This window comes from Haemaphysalis longicornis, unplaced genomic scaffold (assembly GCF_048455015.1).
Source record: "Haemaphysalis longicornis isolate Haplotype H1 unplaced genomic scaffold, Haemaphysalis longicornis Haplotype H1 scaffold_4, whole genome shotgun sequence".
In the NCBI taxonomy this organism is placed as follows: Eukaryota; Metazoa; Arthropoda; class Arachnida; order Ixodida; family Ixodidae; genus Haemaphysalis; species Haemaphysalis longicornis.
The window spans coordinates 69,512,050-69,530,714 of record NW_027526361.1 but is presented as its reverse complement, the minus strand read 5'-3'; the positions used below and the strand labels follow the sequence as shown (position 1 = coordinate 69,530,714).

At 45.7% G+C, this 18,665-nt stretch overlaps 1 long non-coding RNA gene across 1 annotated transcript in view; it reads right to left on the bottom strand.

Annotated features, from left to right (window-relative positions):
* Positions 1–482: 482 nt before the first annotated feature.
* The window catches only part of LOC144180391 (uncharacterized), a 61,785-nt gene continuing 43,602 nt past the window's right edge, over positions 483–18,665 (bottom strand). Inside the window, exons 3-4 of the long non-coding RNA XR_013324393.1 lie at positions 4,182–4,408; positions 483–596 (exon numbers count right to left, since the gene is read on the bottom strand). This is a non-coding gene — a long non-coding RNA (uncharacterized LOC144180391). The remainder of the gene's footprint in view (positions 597–4,181; positions 4,409–18,665) is intronic.

Sequence of the window (18,665 nt, the reverse complement as noted above, 5' to 3'; positions counted from 1 at the left end):
GGGAAAATTAATTGGGGTCTTCAGAACCTTTACTGGAAGAAGTTATTTAGTATACGGTGGGAGTGTAGTAAAAATTTACGTGCCCAAGCTATGCTTGAGGTTTACACCGAATTTTCGACCTCATGCTTTAAAGCACTGGCTTTCTTGTCGTCGAAGCAACGGCGCCCCCCTAGCTATTCCGGCGCAGCTATGGGCGTACTCCTGGTTGTTATTGCAACGGCGCTCAACAGAGGGGAACCGGGCATATTTCGCAAGGTGCAACTATTGCAGCTTGCCGCATACAAACAAGTCCTTGCCAGCCAAACTAATTATGTAAAATGTCATATATTAAATACTGTAGCAAACTTCGGCAGAGGTCATTTTATTCCTCCTAGTTTTGGGCAATGTTTCTGTTTCCATTGCAATCCAGTCGCAAGACCGTAGCTAATTTCGACGTTTTCAGAGTGCGATAGCTTTTGATTCCAGGCATTTAACGACCGACAACTTTTCTTTTGCACACTTTTATTCGATGTGTACCGTTGCTCCAAGCTGAGGCCATGATGTTCCCGAACAAGTAGTGCCCTGCAGCATTTTACAGCTCTCATCGTGAGAGGGACCTGTAAAAATAATTTCAAGCATGCAAATATGGCACAGTCAAAACATTAGTAAATCACATTCTTCCGCGGTAACAACACTAAAACAATAAACAAAAATACAAAGAATGCCTTAATGCGGCAACTGTATCCAGTTAGCTTCGGCTGGAAACGGTAGGAAATGTGATTCAGCTGAAAAAAGAAAAACCTTTCAAAACCGCCAAGTGCTAGTCGAATATTCAGTGCACTGGTCTATCTGCCCTGCGGTACTTGGCATACGGAAGAGGGGCGGGGTAAAGACGGCGGCGGCCGCCGCAATATTTCCGAATTTGCGAAGGGGGAGGAAGGGGGGTAAGAACTGTACTAATATCCGACAACTATAGGAGATAATTATTTTTTCTCGTAAGTAATTCACGCACAAACTTAGGCTAATTGGACCTCTGCTCTCGGCAAAAGAAGCAGGCTACGAATAAACAAAAAAAAAATTACAATCAGAATGTTAAGTACAGAACAAAATGCATTCCAAAGTTTTATTTATTTATTTTATCTGGTTTCTTGTTTACTTCGTGCACTTTTTTTGGCCTTTCTATGTTCTTACGTTCCAGGGCCTGGCAACGTAGGAAACGAAATCCTGCGAATGTATGCCACTGATAACGTCCAACGAACATGAAAAAAAAAAAAAAAAAAAAACGAAGTTTCTTACGATACATCTTCGCTGCAATCTAGAAATTAAGTTCAGGAACCCCGCAGGAGCTACTATACGCACCAACGAATAATTCTCATTGCTCATGCGCCATTCCGTATAGTTAAGTTAAAACCAAACGGGAGAAAAATTATGGTGGTTAGAAGAACAATTTACATGGCGTACAACACAAAAATCTTCATAGCGGGATCATTTTCACCATGTTCTGAGTTCTCGTAGTTTACTGCCCCACAACCAACTACGTCATTTATGCGAGCACATCGAAAAAGAAAGCAACCCACAGAGCTCCATAAACAAGCTTTGTGCTCCCTTAGCAGCTTCGGAGGCTCCTCTCGTCTTCAAACTGTCCATGACACTGCATTAAGCATTAAATTTCCTGTATGCCCACAATTCGAGACAACCCGTTGCGTCACTTCGGACGTCGTGTAGTGGGAAACGAAAAATTTTCAATATTTCTTGCGTTTTCTTGATTAAAAGAGCGTCTTTTCTGGCTGGAATCCAACGTGGGTTATCAAAGGCTACTTTTTTTTTTAACGAGGTTGTATTTTATCTTGACAGTCCCTTTAAATTTTTTCGTGTCCATTTTGGCAGGTATACACACTACTCTCGATTCGCGCAGTGATACGAAATACGAGCATTGTAGCTCCATTACACTGGAGCAGCTGTTGGAGTAGGCAAAATTCTAGCTTGGAGCAGACATAAGCCACTTTGGAGTAGATGCCAAAATATGTTTCTATACAGTTATAAGGGTGAACATAATTCAGAAAGAAACCGTGAAAGTTTCCAATATTTATTATGCACGATAGTGCATGCAAAAAACAGCGAACAAATGCAGTAGTCACATCATTTCAAAAATCAGAACAAGATCTTTGCTGCTTCAACTTTAGGACAAAAATACTCGAGGTACATCACTAAACTGTCCTAGTTTTAAAACGCATATTTCCACTCGTAGCCAAAGACTAAAACAGGGCAAGCACAATTAGAGCAAAAGCCGGGAGACCACAGTCATCCTTACGTCGTGTTTTAAAATTGAACATTTTATCTTCCAGTATATGTATCCAGTATACGTCTGCATACATAGTTCAGATACACCAGAACGTTGGAGTTGGACCGATGCGACATGTAACAGAAAAGTATTCCAAAAAAACATCTAGAAAAGATAAAACCGAATAAGACTAGCTCTACAATGTTAAAAAGACTAGCACACGCCAAAAAGAACCATTCTTATGTTCTTTGTGACAAACATGGCGATGCCCGGGGGCTGCGGTAAAGCCATAAGAAAGCCGTGGACGATCGCAGATAAAGAAGGCCATGTTTACAGATGTGCATCGCAGCAAACTCGGCTTACAAGCAGGCTTGACTTGGATCTTTAAATGAAGGTGACATTAGACACAAGTTTATTTTCAGTTTCGGTTTTGCACCAGAGGGTTAGAAGTGCTACCAAATGCTTTAGAAATGCCCCTTCGGCGCATGTTTGGAGCAAAAATCCCTTAAAATGACCATTTGAGCAGCATGTAGCAGAAGTGTCGTCTTGGAGCAGTTTGGAGCAGTTGGAACAGCACCTCCATCACTGCGATCCGGCGCTCGATTTTCCCTTGTATTCCTATGGGGCGTCCTGTCCTAACGCAGTCCTCGGACTGCCCGCGGATCGTCCAGGACTGCCAAATCAAGGAGGCCCAATGTTTAACTGCACGTTAGCACGCAAGTGATACGATAATTAATACAGATCATAGAAGCCAAACTACTATTGCCCATGGACTCATGTTGCTTGGCATTGGAGTTGGTCGGCAGCTGCCAATCGTAGGAACAACATCGTGTGACGTCATCAAGACGCGTCGAGAAAGTGGCTCGTCCGTCGCCGCTGCTTCATCTGATTGATTATGAGGCTTAACGCGCCGACTCTACGCAGACGCTAAGGCTCGCCGTGGTGGAGGGCTCCCGATTAATTTTGACCACCTGGGGATCGTTAACTTGCGCCGAAATCTCGAACACACGGGTGTTTTCGCTATTCGCCTCCGTCAGAAAAGCGGCCGCCATGGCTGGGAATCGAACTTGCGTCCATGGGCTGGGCAGCAAAACGCGTGCACTCAGGCACCGCGGCGGGTGCTTCATCCGTTTTTCTTGATATCTCGATTACTCGTTTTAAATTTGCGATAAAATTAGTATCATTGCTATCGGGACCACGGAGTCTTTAAAGGAGCCATGAAGAGAAAACACAACTTCGTGTAATTTGAAAGAACTAGGATTCAGTATCTCACTCAGCTCCATTACAACCCCAAAAGATGTTTTTTAGCAAAAAAAAAAGAAGTATTTCAAAACTTTCAAATTTTGCGCCAGTGATGTGTTATGAGCAAGAATGACGTCATACGGGCCAACAATAAAACATAATTCTCAGTGCGTTAACTGTACGTTAGCATTCAAGTGATGCGGTCAAATGGAACTAGAGGCCTCATTACAGACGTCCAGTCGTGTGTCGTCGCGACAGGTCAGTTAGGCAGCCGCCAATCGCACAAGCAAGGTTCCGTGACGTCATAGAAAAGTTGCGGGAAATTGGCTAGGGGATCGCGACTGCTTCACACGTTTCCTTTAATACCTCCGTTATTTGTTCGAAGATTGCGATGATATTGGTATCATTGTTATCGGGACTAAGCAGTCTTTCTAATAAACCCAACTTGTATTTTGTCTTCATGGTTCCATTAATGAATCGAACTTGTATAGTGTCTTCCTGGCCGCTTTAACTCTCTATACAGTATGTTGAAAAAGAAGTTCGAGAAAAATGTGCGCTGCTGTTGTCCGCTTCCCAAACAGAAAAATTCATCCGCTTTTAAGGACGAGCTTAAAACTATGACTTACGTGCCAGGAATTCATTGCTTATGTCACCTGCGGCCAAAGCCAAGTGCACTTACCTCGGCGTTTTCACTTCGTATAGGCGGCTTCGTCTCGCTTCTAACCGTCCGCACGGTCGAGCGGGTCGAACGTCCGTGGCAAAATCTGGCCGCTGTCAGCTAGTTTCGCAAGATACCTGTAGAAACGAGCTTCTGAAAGTGCAGCTAGTCTACAAAAGCCCGGTTCTACAGGGTAGGTTACGAACGGCTTGTGCAAGCAGGTGCGTCACGGCGCCAAGCAGTCCCACCTGAAGGAGGAAAAAAAAAAAAGCGAAAATACATTTTTGCACACTGCGTTCAACGCGCCAGTACACCCGCGGTTTCGTCACGAAAAATGCGTCTGTCAGAGCCGCTTATATTACGGAATTGAAGTTCTGTAACGCTTATATGCGACGTCATCCGGTACGGTAACGAGATATTTATTTCCCTGCACAATCGTCGGGAGCAAGAGGTAGCTTGTACCATAGAGGTAGGGCTGTTCGTTTTCGGGCAAAACCTGATATTATCCTGTTTTTACTCCCCGAACATGTTTTATGAGAACAGGGGTAAACCTGATTTTTCTCCGAATGGACCATTTCAAAGTAGCTATCCGCACAATCGTGGGCTATACTTGTTTTCCAAGCCCCACAAACACAGCTTTCGAGCTCATTGAGTGTTGGTATGCTTCTACCGTTCGCTACCCCAGGGTGGAAAATGCTGCGCGGACATTGGTGTGCCTGGCTAACGGAAGCTGTGATGTTGAGAGAACTTTCTCCCAGCTGAGACACGTTCAACGATCGGTCTTCTCGAATGGAGACCGACATGTTGCGCATGTAGATGATAATGGATGTAAGCGAGGATGTGTAAAATATCGATAACCACCTTTTTGTGAACAAAATGTTTCATTTCGTAAAAGTTATCAATGCTCTTTGCGGTCGTTATTCATCATCATCATCAGCTTATCTACGCCCACTTCAGGGCAAAGGCCTCTCCCATTAATCTCCAATTATGCAAGTGCTGTGCCAACTGCGGCCGGTTTATCCCGGAAAACTTCTTGATCTCATCTGCCCATCTAACTTTCTGCCGCCCCCTGCCATGCTTGCCTTCTCTAGGGATCCACTCGGTTACCCTTAATGCCCAACGGTCGGTCGTTATTACTGGTCTCCTAAGAAAGGGACGGGCGAAGAGCAGAGAGACTGAAGGCTTCCGTTTCGAGCTGCTGCGGCTTCTTTCTTCCTCATCCTTTACTACTTCTTCATCCTCTTTCAGTTGCGGAGTACCTTAGGACCGCACAATGTCCGTCCGCGTCCGTGCACATAGCATATACAATCGCAAAAAAAAAAAAAAAACACGCACCAGCAGTATTCGAGCCTGTGTCTAGTAGACCAGACAGAGTTAGTGTCAGTCGTCTTACACAATGGGCTACGACCATGAGTTGGTACCAGAGAGTGAAACGGCTTACTCCCTCGCCTGTAACGGTGCGGAGTACCTAAAGGCCTCCCAATGTTCGTCCGCGTCCCGCCGTGCGTGCACCACCATCAAGCGAAAATCAAGCGAAATTCGATTTGAGCTGTGAGTTGCAGTTTCATTTAGGGAATAATCAAGGTGCAACTCACGGCTCATATCGAATGACGGTCGGGGCGCAAATCGGATGTAACTAGGGGCGCAACTTGGATGTCATTTCGAGTCCCCGTACTCCGCACCCTCGCCATCACCCACGGAGTGGAGATGCTGCCTTTTTTTTTTTTGCTAGAAAACCCTAATCCCCCCCCCCCCCCCCCCCCTAATTTCCATCTTGAAACAAACACCAATTTTAACGGTGTAGAGTTAGAAAGCTTATGATACCTACTGAAAAAAAAACTGAGTGTATTACTTAGTAGATATGTAGATTGAAGCAGAAGAAACCCGAGTTACAGAATGTTTATACGGAACAACCCGATTTCTCCCCAATTATCAATATGAAAAAATATTACCGGCTTTTTACACCCCCATTAAAAAAAGAATAAAACCCGAACACAAACAACCCTACATATAAGCACCTCACACAAGGAGCATAAGCATTTCCGACGGGCATATGCTTGGTACATGCATATATGGCACAGGCCAGCAGATTGTTGTTTTGAGTAATAAGAAGCCTGCACCACTGCGATTGTTCTAATCACCTGCCATAAAATGCTGTACTCTGAGCTTTAACGTTGATGTTAATCACCACCTTCGCGAACTGTTTAATGTGCAAGTAAAAAAAAGCACCGAAGAATTCAATAAAGGCTTAAATATAGCATTTTCAAACACGCTGCACGCAACGTGTTGCTGAGACTGCGTTTCTAATTGCCGTACTCAGAGACACCAGCCGACAAAACGCAATGCATCGCGCAAGGGAAACGCGACACAAACACGTCAACTATCGAGGAATATCTTTGTACTAACAATGTCTTCTAATACTCGTTTCTTCCAAGAGCCATAAGGGAACGGAACACACTAGATGATTCCTTGATATAACAGCCAACACTCGAGAAGTTTTGTGAGCGCCTTGGTGAAAATTTGTTCATGTGAACAGGTGTGACGCCTTTCTGTATGTACCTGGACTGTATAATTTGCCAAATGTTAGCTCTTTTCACATTTCGTTTTCTTCTTGTTTCTGTGTTCATATGTCGCTATTGTTTGTTTGTTGTATTCGATATGTGAACGGATTGTGATTGCTCTTGAACTGGTTTCTCTGACATCGCGTGATTCTTATAGTTCATACCCCAAGCTGCATGCAGCACTGTGGAGGCTACATTGTTGCCAATAGAGCGCCCACCGAGGGGGCCTAACTCACCGTGAAGGAGGTTTTGAAAGGACCTTTCAGTACCCCTCCCGGCTGATCAAACGATAACACCGCGTCTTGGCACGTAATTGCTGTACAGACATGTCTGTTCGCGTGAAATAAGAAACAAGTAAAAAATTTACAATCAGAGGACTGGTAAGCTCCCTACAAAATAACGCACTTGGCTTTAAAGATCTCCAGCTGAGAAATATAGGCACACTGTTTCACAGGATGGCATGTCTGCTGCCAACTTCACTGAACCACGACGTTACTGTGTTGCGCTAATTGCTAGCGAAACAGCATATACAGTTGAAATTTCGGTGGCATAATCGTTCAACAGTGCCTGCATTGGTGCTGTTTTGGCCTTACCCTCTTGGCACCACATGCTAGAGGTTACTTTAACCTGAGTTTTGAAATAACTCAAAATGTTATTTCAAGAAGATGATGCTTCGTTAGCGTTAAAAAAGCCCAAATTTGTAGTCTAGCGATTAGAATGAAGTTAATGATGCGGTGAGCAAGAAACACGCATTCGTCGCAAGTACTACTCGGAGATATTCGTAGTCCGATCCCCGGAACACGTCATTTCAAGCCTGGAACCCGCTTGGCCCAGCAGCGTTTATGGCGGTCGTGCACACGGGGCCAACTTCCACGGCTGAAAATTTGTCCTCAGAGGGCCAATGCCAATCCCTGAGCTCGGTGGGACCTTTTTTGCCAAGGTTTGGCGGAGTTTTTGTTGGCTGTTAGACGTTGACCCAAGTTAATGCCAAGGCTGTTTTGTCACTCCGGTGTTGGCGTTTATCCAGAAACAAGATACGCGGTTTTTTAGTACGAAGTCACTGCTCGGCCTGCAACCCATATTTCGCCTGCTATTCTTCTTACCAGCTAAGTATGTGTTAATGCGGAATCCAAACAAGTCTCGCTAGATTGTCCTTCATATTTTTAATTGCCCCACAAAGCCATCTTCCTAGCATTGCACTATTGTATAAAAGTGAAGGCTACTTTAAGGAACTTGGTGTAAGCTAGATTTTATAAGCTGGGTTGTCCAAATTGAGTATTGCAGTGAGCCTACTCACGAAGAAAAAATTTCCAGCTATGACAAACTTTGCGGATGAAAATGGCTTTTTCTGCCCAAAAAAATGCGCTTTCGCACGATAATGCGCGGTTTGCGGAGCCAAACTGTTTATTATTTTTCTGGCGAATATGTACTCGAATAAAGAGCTAGTTTTTATTTAATTTTTGTGGCGCCTAGTGCATCGATCCAAGCGATGTCGTAATGTCTGTTGCTCAGTTCGCTGATTGCCAGTACTTGAGGAGAAATGGGTATGTCGCGTCCTTGTGTCTTGTGCAGTGGGCGAGAATCATGGAGCCACTCTATCAGAGCGACTGGCAGTTACCTGAGTGATAGATATACAATGCCGATTCAGGCAAAGTGGGATAAACCGCATGTCATTTAAAAATTTAAACCACGTAATTGTAAATGTAAGAATAAAAATTCCCGCACTTTCAAATTTACTTTAACGAAGGGGTCCCCTTGCGAGAGCGGAATCTCAGTCGCCATTCCGGAAGAAATACCGCGGGTTACCAAATGCATGGGAGATACTAAACTGCCGTATACGGCAGTTTACCGCAGGCTTAAACTTTGGCGACCGTAGCGGTGACGTCACTGAACAAGCGCAGAGGCTGGCTCCATAGAGTCGTTTAGTAATGTGGCTAACACGACTCGGTCACTGCGTTCACCAACCACTAAGCTACACATTTGCGCATGCAGACTTCCAACTTGCGGTGCTTTGAACGAATCGAACAAACAAGCAAACAAGAAAGCTATAAATCCTAATAAGGTACGGTGTTGGGCTAGTTGGTCTAACATACTTAAGGGGATGTACAGTGCAAAAAAGAAAGATGAAGGACCGAAAGAATGTGCATCCTTTCTGTCCTTCGTTTTATTTGTTGTTGTTGTTTTTTTTGCGCTGTACATCCCCCTAAAAAATCCTACAAAACGGCAAAGAAGCAAGAAAACAAGGAAGCAAACAAGCAAGCAAGCGTGTGATCACGCCAGAATTTTCAAGCGAAGCTTGTATTATCTGACTTGCGCCGTCGGTTGTTGTGTATGCCGAAACCCTCCCGAGGATTCTCCTTTTTGGGCGCAGCTCTCGCTCGCCGTTCGTAGCTGGCACGGGGGCGCGCACGCAAGTGTCGCATCCTATCACGCCACAACGTGAGCCAATCAGCGTCGTCGCTCACATCACGCCACATCGCACGTGCAGTCATTCGCTCTCGTCGGGCGTTTCACCTTCTAGCACGGCATGGGTAGGCTGCGCGTCGTTCGCTCCGCGGAAGAGCGGGCAGCCATTGAAGAACGTACACGTTCCCGATAATCGCACGTCGACAATAACTTCTACCAAACATTTTCGTTCGCATAAAGCTCAGCGAATTCAAAGGGTTTCATTTTGGTGGATCGATGGTTTTGCGTTTTCATTTCGGTCACAGCGTTTTGATTTTGGTATAGGTGTTTTGTGGATGTGGTTACGAGACTGCGGCAGTATTCGCGCCTGGGCACCAGATTACTTGGCAGAAGTGTTTTCGTTCTGCGGTCATCGCGTTTCGATTTCGGTCATTTTCGTTTTCACTAAGGTCAAGCTTCGCGAGCACCCCTGTTTTGAATGAAGGGGTTCGTTATTTTTTTACAGGCATGGGACGCAAAGCTCCCATTCATGGTTTTGCTGACACCACGTGAGTATGTGCCATGTATGGGGATCTAATTTAGACCTGTGGCAGTATTCGTGCCCTGACACCACACGACGCTCGAGGTCTGGCTGACGCGGTGGAGACGGAGGACCAGACAGCTGACTAAGCGGTACGGAAAGTCGGTGGGGGAAAGTGGGGTTTGCACAACAGTTAAAAAGCAGGTAAAGGCAGCAGAGACGACAAAGTGGGCACAGAGAATAGAAGAGAAAAAAACCCTGGAGACTTATAGGGCAGAGAAACGGGAAATTAAGAAGGAGTGATTCTATGGCAATACGAGAGGCAGTGCTTTGCTCTTCGAGGCACGGGTTAGGTGCCTGAGAACCCGGGCATACACGGGTAGCTACAGGCAGCAGGATGAAACATGTGCATTCTGCCACAGTGATCGGGAAACTATAGACCATATTATCAGGGGCTGCGCAGAGATACGACCACCGCGGAGTGAGGGGGAAACGACGCTGGCGAAGGCTTTGGGAATTGGGGTGAGGGGGAGCCTCAACTTCAGGGCCATAGAGGTGACGAAGAGGCGACTGGAGTGGTGGTGGAGGAAAAGTAGGGAAGGGATGGGTAATCATACGGATGAGAATTTAGAACAGCGAGGGGAGAAAAAAAATGGGGGGGGGGAAGCGATGAGTTTGCAAAAGGGAAGAGGGGGAGACGGGAGGGAGGAAGCAAATCTATTGGATTAGCTGGGAGTATACTATAGGGTATATAGGGCAAGTACGCGTAATAAAACAGGCAAGTCGGTTGCTGACAACCGACGCCCCGATTCAAAGGGAGAGCCACTAATCATCATCATCGAATGAATGACACTTTTGACGCACTTTTGAATGACGCAGTTGCTTATGGTACGCTCTTGCCTGATTGTGCCTTTCTAGAACGAGTGACTGCGTGACCAGCGCGTCGCTATGGCAACAAGCAAAACGCGCGAAGGGACAAAGGGAGTTCCGTTGCTATGATTACGCGGAGTGAGTCAGCTGTGAAATTGCTGCGGGTGCTCGTGCCGCCAGGGAAAGCCGTCGGTACCCTAACACAGAAGCGCCATAGAATCCGTTGTGGCGACTTGTCGAGAGATTAATCGCCGTACCGTAGCGCCAATATCACAAGAATAGCCTAATATAACGTCACTTAAAATACGGAAAATATCAGGACAATAAAACGCCGCAGTTCTGAAAAACGCAGAAATTCTGAAAGTAGGAAGCTCGATAACGAAGTTGATTCCTTTGCTGTAGCCGGGGAAAGCAACCCGTATTGACTATGATCTGCAAAGTAAGCTAAAGTTTATGCAAAGTATTCAAAGTATTCAAAGAAAGAAAGTATGCAAAGTATTCAAGGAAAATGGATGATCATTAAAAGTACGCTTGACTGACGCCGGTTTTCCCCACTTTCGATGGTTCTTTATACTAGTGTTCTTTAGAATCCGTGCTAGTGTTCTTTATACATTTGCGCGCCTATTATATGCTGTCGCACACGCTATAGCCGCCGCTCTGCATGCTATCTCAAGAACTCGTGAACTCAAGAAACCAATGGCATTGCTTGAACGCTTTGCAGCGATTCTTACAACACAAGGTGATGGATATTAAAACACACACACACACACACACACACACACACACACACACACACACACACACACACACACACACACACACACGCGCGCGCGCACGCACACGCACACGCACACGCACACGCACACGCACACACACACACACACACACACACACACACACACACACACACACACACACACACACACAATAAGTCTCGCATTTTGGCGGTATCAGCGTACATTGATGTGTTTCGAGTGAATGATGCCTTGGGCGTTTTATCGGTGTTGCCAGATTCCCACCGACTTCTGAAGAGGTAATTCTTATTGGCTATAAGTTCGGTCTCGACTGCTGAAATGCATTGGGAGTCCCTATATGCCCTTTTCTGGAACGTGAGTTGTCGGAAGTGCCCGAAAGTATATAAAATCACCAGCGATAAGAGCAGTCAGAGGAATCCAAGTCACCGCATTAAAATGTCGGTCCCCAGAAGCATTTAAGCGTCGTATGCTTGGCAAGAAATAGCCGAAACTGGTTAGCCCTGCTTGAAAGACACAAGTAACTCGACGTTTGCCTTTGAAGCGCGCTTTACAGTAAGTACAGTTACACTGCTGTGAAAGCCGCATAACGTAGACCGCACGTCGCAAAGGACAGTTACAAGCGAAAACATCGGCCGCTCCCTGCAACTTTATACAAATATTGGAGAAAACAAATTAATCAAGGTATCATAACTGTTGTGAAGATAGGTGTTTTCATTGTTGTGCACCGAGTAGGCTGTACTGCACGGACCGCGGCTTTAAACTCCGCACGTTTGCACGGCTTTCAGAGTCGCTGCGAGAAACAAGTCTGAGATGGTTATACGCAAACGTGATTTCTCTAAGAATCGATTGATTATTTGTACAAGGCTTGCTTCGTTGATTTGCGATCTATGCCGCATTTATTTTTTAACGCGAAAGCGGTGAATGCTCAACTACGTAAATTAGTGTGTGGCGTTTTGTCAGAGTGGGAAGAATGTGAAAGAAAGCCATAGAGGAAAAAAAATTCTGCACGAGCAAGAAAGAGGCGTGGAGCGTAAAAAATTACCAAAGAAATCATGAGAACAGCAAAATTAACAGCAAAACAAGGATGACCAGGCTGGACTCACCCCGCTCGAGCGCTACCACTGAAATTTCCTTCAGTGAAATTACTTTAAATTCATAAATTCAATTTGCAAGCTATGAGAAAATTATTCGAATTTTTCGGCTGGTTTGCCACATCTGACTGTAATAATATTGATTATGTAATTTTTTTAAAGTGTCAAAGCATCTGCCGTGCTTTGCTGCTGCTCTTTTTTTTTTGTAACGTGGTACAATAAATGAGCCGAAATACATTGTCTTGCACCCACCACTAAGCAACCATTTCTCAAACAAATTTTCTTTCTACGTTTACTTGGGTTTCTCCATATTTTGGCTTCTGTAATTGGGTTTTTATGAAACTGCCTACCAAGCAACCAAGCTGTTTTTTGTTTCTTTTTTGCCTACAACCCCCAAACGACCTTTAGCGTGAGCTAGAATTTCACTTAGTTTTGCATTAATGCATTGCATCTGTTCGTCTCAATTCTTGGGATTTTTGCTACCTGACAGTGCAAATAGGTTACATTAAATAATTCTATATTTGCACACAGGGTCCTTTGTTCATCGGTATCTCAGATCTTAGACAACCATTATAAGCCCTACTCCAAAATTTCTTGACCCGTTTTAGAGTTTGAGCAATTTAGACAAATTCAATATGTTCCAGTGACCCACGAGTGGAATTACATAAGCTGTTCCGACTTTTTCTTAGCCTTGGATCTATCAGTTTAGAAGGCCACAGCTTCTGGCTAATGAAACTGCGATGTTCCTTTAGTTGGATAGATGTGGCTTAAAGCAAAGCTGTTGACTGCGCATCTGTCGTTTTTCCTCGCAGTGAGTGAAATATCAGTTCCGTCAGATCACTTCCTGTCCCAAGCGCTTGCCCTCGATTCCGTATGTGGCCACATGTGTAATTCGCCTCTAACAAAAAGGTAACCAAAATGCCGAACGTTAACGCAACACAGTACAGTGAAGGACCAGCGTATGCGTAACTAACAGAGCCAGCGCCTGCGGAGAGACTGAAACGAGAACATAATGCGTGAGCGCCTCGCCACAGGAACATTATAGAAATGAATGCGCGTATCAATCCCCCGAGTAGATAGACAGACCGGATGAGGCAAATGTGGTTTCTGGACTACACCGCTCGTCAGACGCCTGTCGGGGCACAATTACTAGATACATTAAGGACCATAGTCGTACAGAACGAGTCGGAGCTCGGCAGAGCGACAATTGAAGAACTGGGGATGCGGGAAGTGAATGACACCAAAGCTAGGCAACGTTAATGCAACATTACAGAACCGTGATGTTTATAACTTTAAGTGTTTTCGTCATCGCAAAATAGGGCACTTCTTTATAAGATCTGCGCCAGTCACTTCCGTTGGTACTCGCTGTAGAAGATTCTTCCCGTAGCCTTGAAGTAGCCTCGTAATGTGGTCAATGTGTTACTCACTAATGGAGCTCAGTGTGCCAAGCGTAAAGCATTCATAAATGTCCGTCAATAAAGTAATTCTCACCAAAATAGTTTCCTTCAGCCTATGTGCAGCTTGAATATTTTTATGTGTAATTATGTACATAACGTTTTATCGATAAAATCTTCACGTGTTGTTTCGAATAGGTAATTTCCTCACCCAGTTGTGGCGCGGATGAAGGGAGGTTACTTTCAATGTGCGTGCCTTAGCAGGTCTTTAAAGGGACACTAAAAGCTGGATGAAATTTTGCTTTAACTGAAAGATCATACATTTATTATCGTTCTCGGCTTTTTTTTTTTTCGACGAGCAACGATGCCTTCATTTCTGAGAAATAGGCAAAAGAAGCTGCCATTTCTCTCACCCGCTTCCCGTTCATTTTTTCGTGACGTAGCTATTGCGCCACAAACTATGATCGAGGCACGGGTGCGGTCTAGGTGCTGTCCCGCTGGCTGAGGTAGCTATTACGTCTTCAAGCCATGGCCGACGCCGACGTTTCTCTGGCCGAGCTGGCTGGCTTGGAGTATTATTATATCTGCCCGCCGGAACAAGAAATGCTTTTCAACAGCGGCTCGCAGCGAACGGAACAGCACAAGTCCGGATCCTTCGGATAACCCCCTACAGTAACTGCAGTAAGAACCCTAACCTTTCACGGGCGATAAGGTTGGAACCGGGCGCGGGCAGGCTTTATACCATCCGGTAGCGACATTCGCGCGCAAAGAACGGGTTAGAAGCTCGGGCGGGTGGCTTAATTTGACCACATGCAGTGAATCTTGTTTTATTTGCGTCTACTCAGCCACTTAGGAATTGTTTATTTCTGGAAAACAGTTATCGATGCTTGTCCAATAAGCTCTCGCCGTTCACAACGTTTGTGACGTCACACACCGTAGTACTCAAAGGCCTACGGGGTGTCGTCGCCTCTTTTCACGTTTCTGGAGTTTTATGCCTTATTAGATAAGAGCTAGACGCGAGAATGGTGTAGTTTGATTCTCGGCACCATAATCTAACGATTTTTCCACCCTTTAGTAGTCCTTAAAATAAGGGAATAAATTGTGCCTATGCTTTCATTTTAGATCGTCCTGGTCGGGGTTCAAGGACCCTGGATACGGTGTATCGTTATTTCTTCGCAGTGCTGGGATATAAATAACTTGCGATTGTTTTGTAACACCCTGCATTTTGGTGACTTAATATCTTGAAATTCCAAATATAAACGCTACTTCGTTATGTGGGATTTTGACGTTGGTAGGCGGAATACTCTGATATAAGTTGCGACTACGTATCGCAGTGATGTGAGTTCATGATATTTTTATAGGCGTGCTGGCCACTGTGATAGCCAGCGGTCTTGTGTAATATTAAGAAATCAGCATTTTTTAACACAAACCTGAAGCTTGTATAGTTTCTTTTTTGCGAAGCTATGGCTTTATTTGTCCGTGTTTTCTATTTCCCGCTTAGTTTCCCGTTGCTATAAAAATAGTCAGAAGCGAATGCTGGGTCCCTTCCTCGAATAATGCGCCTTACACAGGGTTCCGATAGTCCTCACACACATATGATGCGCTCCTTATACACTCGCGGTGTCGCAACGAAAACTGTGTCCGTCAGAGCCGCGTACATCACGAAATTGAAACTGATATACTCTATACGTTGGCTGTCGTGATTGGCCTAATTTACCGCTGGATCACAGTGATTGGCTTTCGCTGTGTATTATGGGATCTATACTTGCGGACGTTTCTTAAAAAGTGTGTTACGCGGCGTCTGCGAGCCATCAGCATCATATATCGTCTACAGGATCCTTGAATACCGCAGCCACTGTTGGGCCACAGTAGTACACCAGTCACTGCTAATTATGTCGTTGATATCGTCATTCTCGGCGAGTACTTGTATCCACACCCCGCCTCGCTCATAAATCCCGTTACTTAGCAGACGCCAATCTTGAATATGCACGCTTAAGTTGTGTAAAAGAATGTAGAATCTGCATATGTCGGCCGCGGCGGCCGCTTTTCTGATGGAAGCGAAAAGCGAAAATGCCCGTGCATTAGAGATTTCAACGCACGTTTCAGATCCCCAGGTGGTCAAAATAAATCCCCAGCCTTCCACTACGGCGCGCCTCATAACCTGTGTCGTTTCGGCGCTTTGAACCCCATAATCAATCAGAATCTCCGTATTTATTCGCTGAACATGTGAGAATAGTTGTCATGACAAATTATCAAATGTAAATAGTGCTTATAAATTCCACAAAAATACGCTTATGTGTAATATATACCCAGCATCGTTTTATTCACCGAACGGGATTGATGCTGGCTCGTCCATGCGCTCGATTCATGGTCTCTTGGGGATATTTATCCCGCCGTATTAATTTTTCCCTAATAGCCCTCACAGACGCTGACAATTTTTTCAACCAAAACAATGGAAGCGGAATTCTGATTCTACGACGACTGGGAAACATAAACCTGACGCAACATCGAGCTAGTGACGCCGGGGTAACTGTGATGGAATGAGAGATAGGTGATGCAAATCCAGCACAGACACGAATATACGAAGGCATATTTCGACGCTCGAGATTATGGATAGTGTATTATTACAATGTCGCCAGACAAGTTCACGAGATGTTCTGCGGTTCAAGCGCAACTGGAATAGGTTGAAACTAACCCGCTGAGTATAGGGCAGCGAATGCTGCGACGCCGCAACAAACTTCGCGCGATGACGACATCGTAAATTGCGGTGGTTTACGTTTAGCTTTTTCCCGTCTACTATATATGACGACGAAGACACACGGTTACAACAGTGGTGACGATTGGTTTGTGCCTACGGGCTGACCTAGAGGACGACTAAGCGAGCTCTGACCGTCGTCTCCCACCAATGCGACTTCGCAAGTCTAATTAAAGGGACACTGAAGTGAATTTGTCAAGCTCCCGTTTTTGCTTGCACTGCGTAGACTGGCTCAAATTAGCACACTTTTCATCGTTTATCCGGTTGACAAATCGGTAATTATTTTACAAAGCGCGAAAGAAGAAAAACTACCATGCGCGGTTTGCGGCGGCCGCACCAACTAAGGCTGTGACGTTGAGAGGAGGGGCGCCGTGATTGGACGATGCCCAAGGTTAGCAATCACACAAGTTTCGGTTTCGGTTTCGGTTCTGTAAAACATAACCAATGGCTTTGTTGGATGGGCATTCTCAATATCTCAGTAATCATCGTACCGCGCTTCTGCCATGTTGTCGGCTGTAAAATGCACAAGATAAGCCTCCCAGGACGGCTTGTAGTCGTAGCATTCACTAGCCGAGACCTACGCAGTGCATGAACGCCCTCCGCGTACCCGCAGACGTCCAAATGTCATGCGCTTTTCCCCCATATTTGGAGCTTGCCTCCCTCATGCCTGTATCGTAAAAAGCGTGTTCGCACCAGGCCAAGGGTCTGTTCATTCTGGCCTGTGCCCACTGCCTGCAAGCAGTCGGTGCTTATGGCAACAGCACGCCAACGAGAACTCGCTAGCGCGCCAGTGCCAGCCTGCGCGCGTTTTGTGAACTAGTTCGTGTAGCCATGAACGTTGCGGCCCAAAAAAAGGTGAACTCAATATAGAAAACATCGGCGGAAAACAAAAAAGTTAACTTACAAAAAAAAAAGCACGTACCCGCGGGGATTCGAACCCGTGACTCGCAAAACATTTGCGGTGAAATCCCAGCGCCCCAGACCGCTAGGCCACGGAGCGGGACGCGAATGCCTTGCTAATATAGGGTATATATTGTACAACCGGTTTACACTTTTATTTAATTTTGGCATTTCAAGCCGCTTAGGTGACTATTTGTTGTACTGCGATCGTGCAGTAAGCGTCACCCGAGTTTCCACAGTAGCTCACGTCTAGCAATTGCATTTCGTAGACGGAAAAGCGTTCGCAGATGCGTAGTCGTGCTGCTGACCGCTGTGCTTGTTCGCCCAGCGCAAAAAAGTGCTTCCCGCGCCCTAGTTTTACGCTGTACGGTAAAAATATCAGTTGATTTTATTTGCTTAGTACCTATATTGACTTCGCTGACTCTTCTCCCGCCTTCAAGAGGCCTTATATTTTCCTACTGGCGTACCAGTCAGCGAAGCGTCGCATGTGCAGCGCTTGTGTGAAGCGACCTTGACTTGGAGCTAGATACAGTGTACAAACAAACCAAGTAAAGAAAGGCACATTCTTCCATTCACAAACGTGTCCTGGCTTCGTTTCAACTAAGCGAACGAATTGCGACCAAGCAATTTTTTTTTTTAACCTCCTTGATTGCGACGACCCGCCGGCGGCCGGCGGACGAAACGCTGGGCCGACTGACTCTGTCGGCCGGGGAGCCGTGCAGTAGCGCAGCCGTGGCGCAGCCAATTGCCAACTCATCCCCTCCTGACGTCACACGAAAACGCCACAGAAAATGGGCGAGCGTAAAGAGAGGAGGACAGCGTTTTCGAATGAGTTTTTCTACTAAATAAAATCGCGTAAACGCGCCTAGAGTGGTCGAAACATGGCCTGGGGACTCCGGACTACAATTTGCGCTAGTAATCCCGCAATGTTTACATATCACTTCAGTGTCCCTTTAAGTTGTATCGGCTCACGTTCGGCAAAAAGACTCCGGTCGGCGATTCGCCACAAGAAACTGCTCATGGCGCCATACTGGCACCGTGTCAACAGGTCAACAACAGGAATGTCGAGAACTGGCGCTAAAGGAGACTATAGCGCTGGGGATCCGCCACATTCTATTCCTGTACCGGGCCTTTTAGTTCAGTATATGTGTGTGCGCGTGTGGGCACTGAATTTCTAATTTCCGGCGACGGGACTCCAGTCTGTGACCCTTTGGAAAAATGGCTTAGTGCGCCACACTGACGCGGCATCAAAG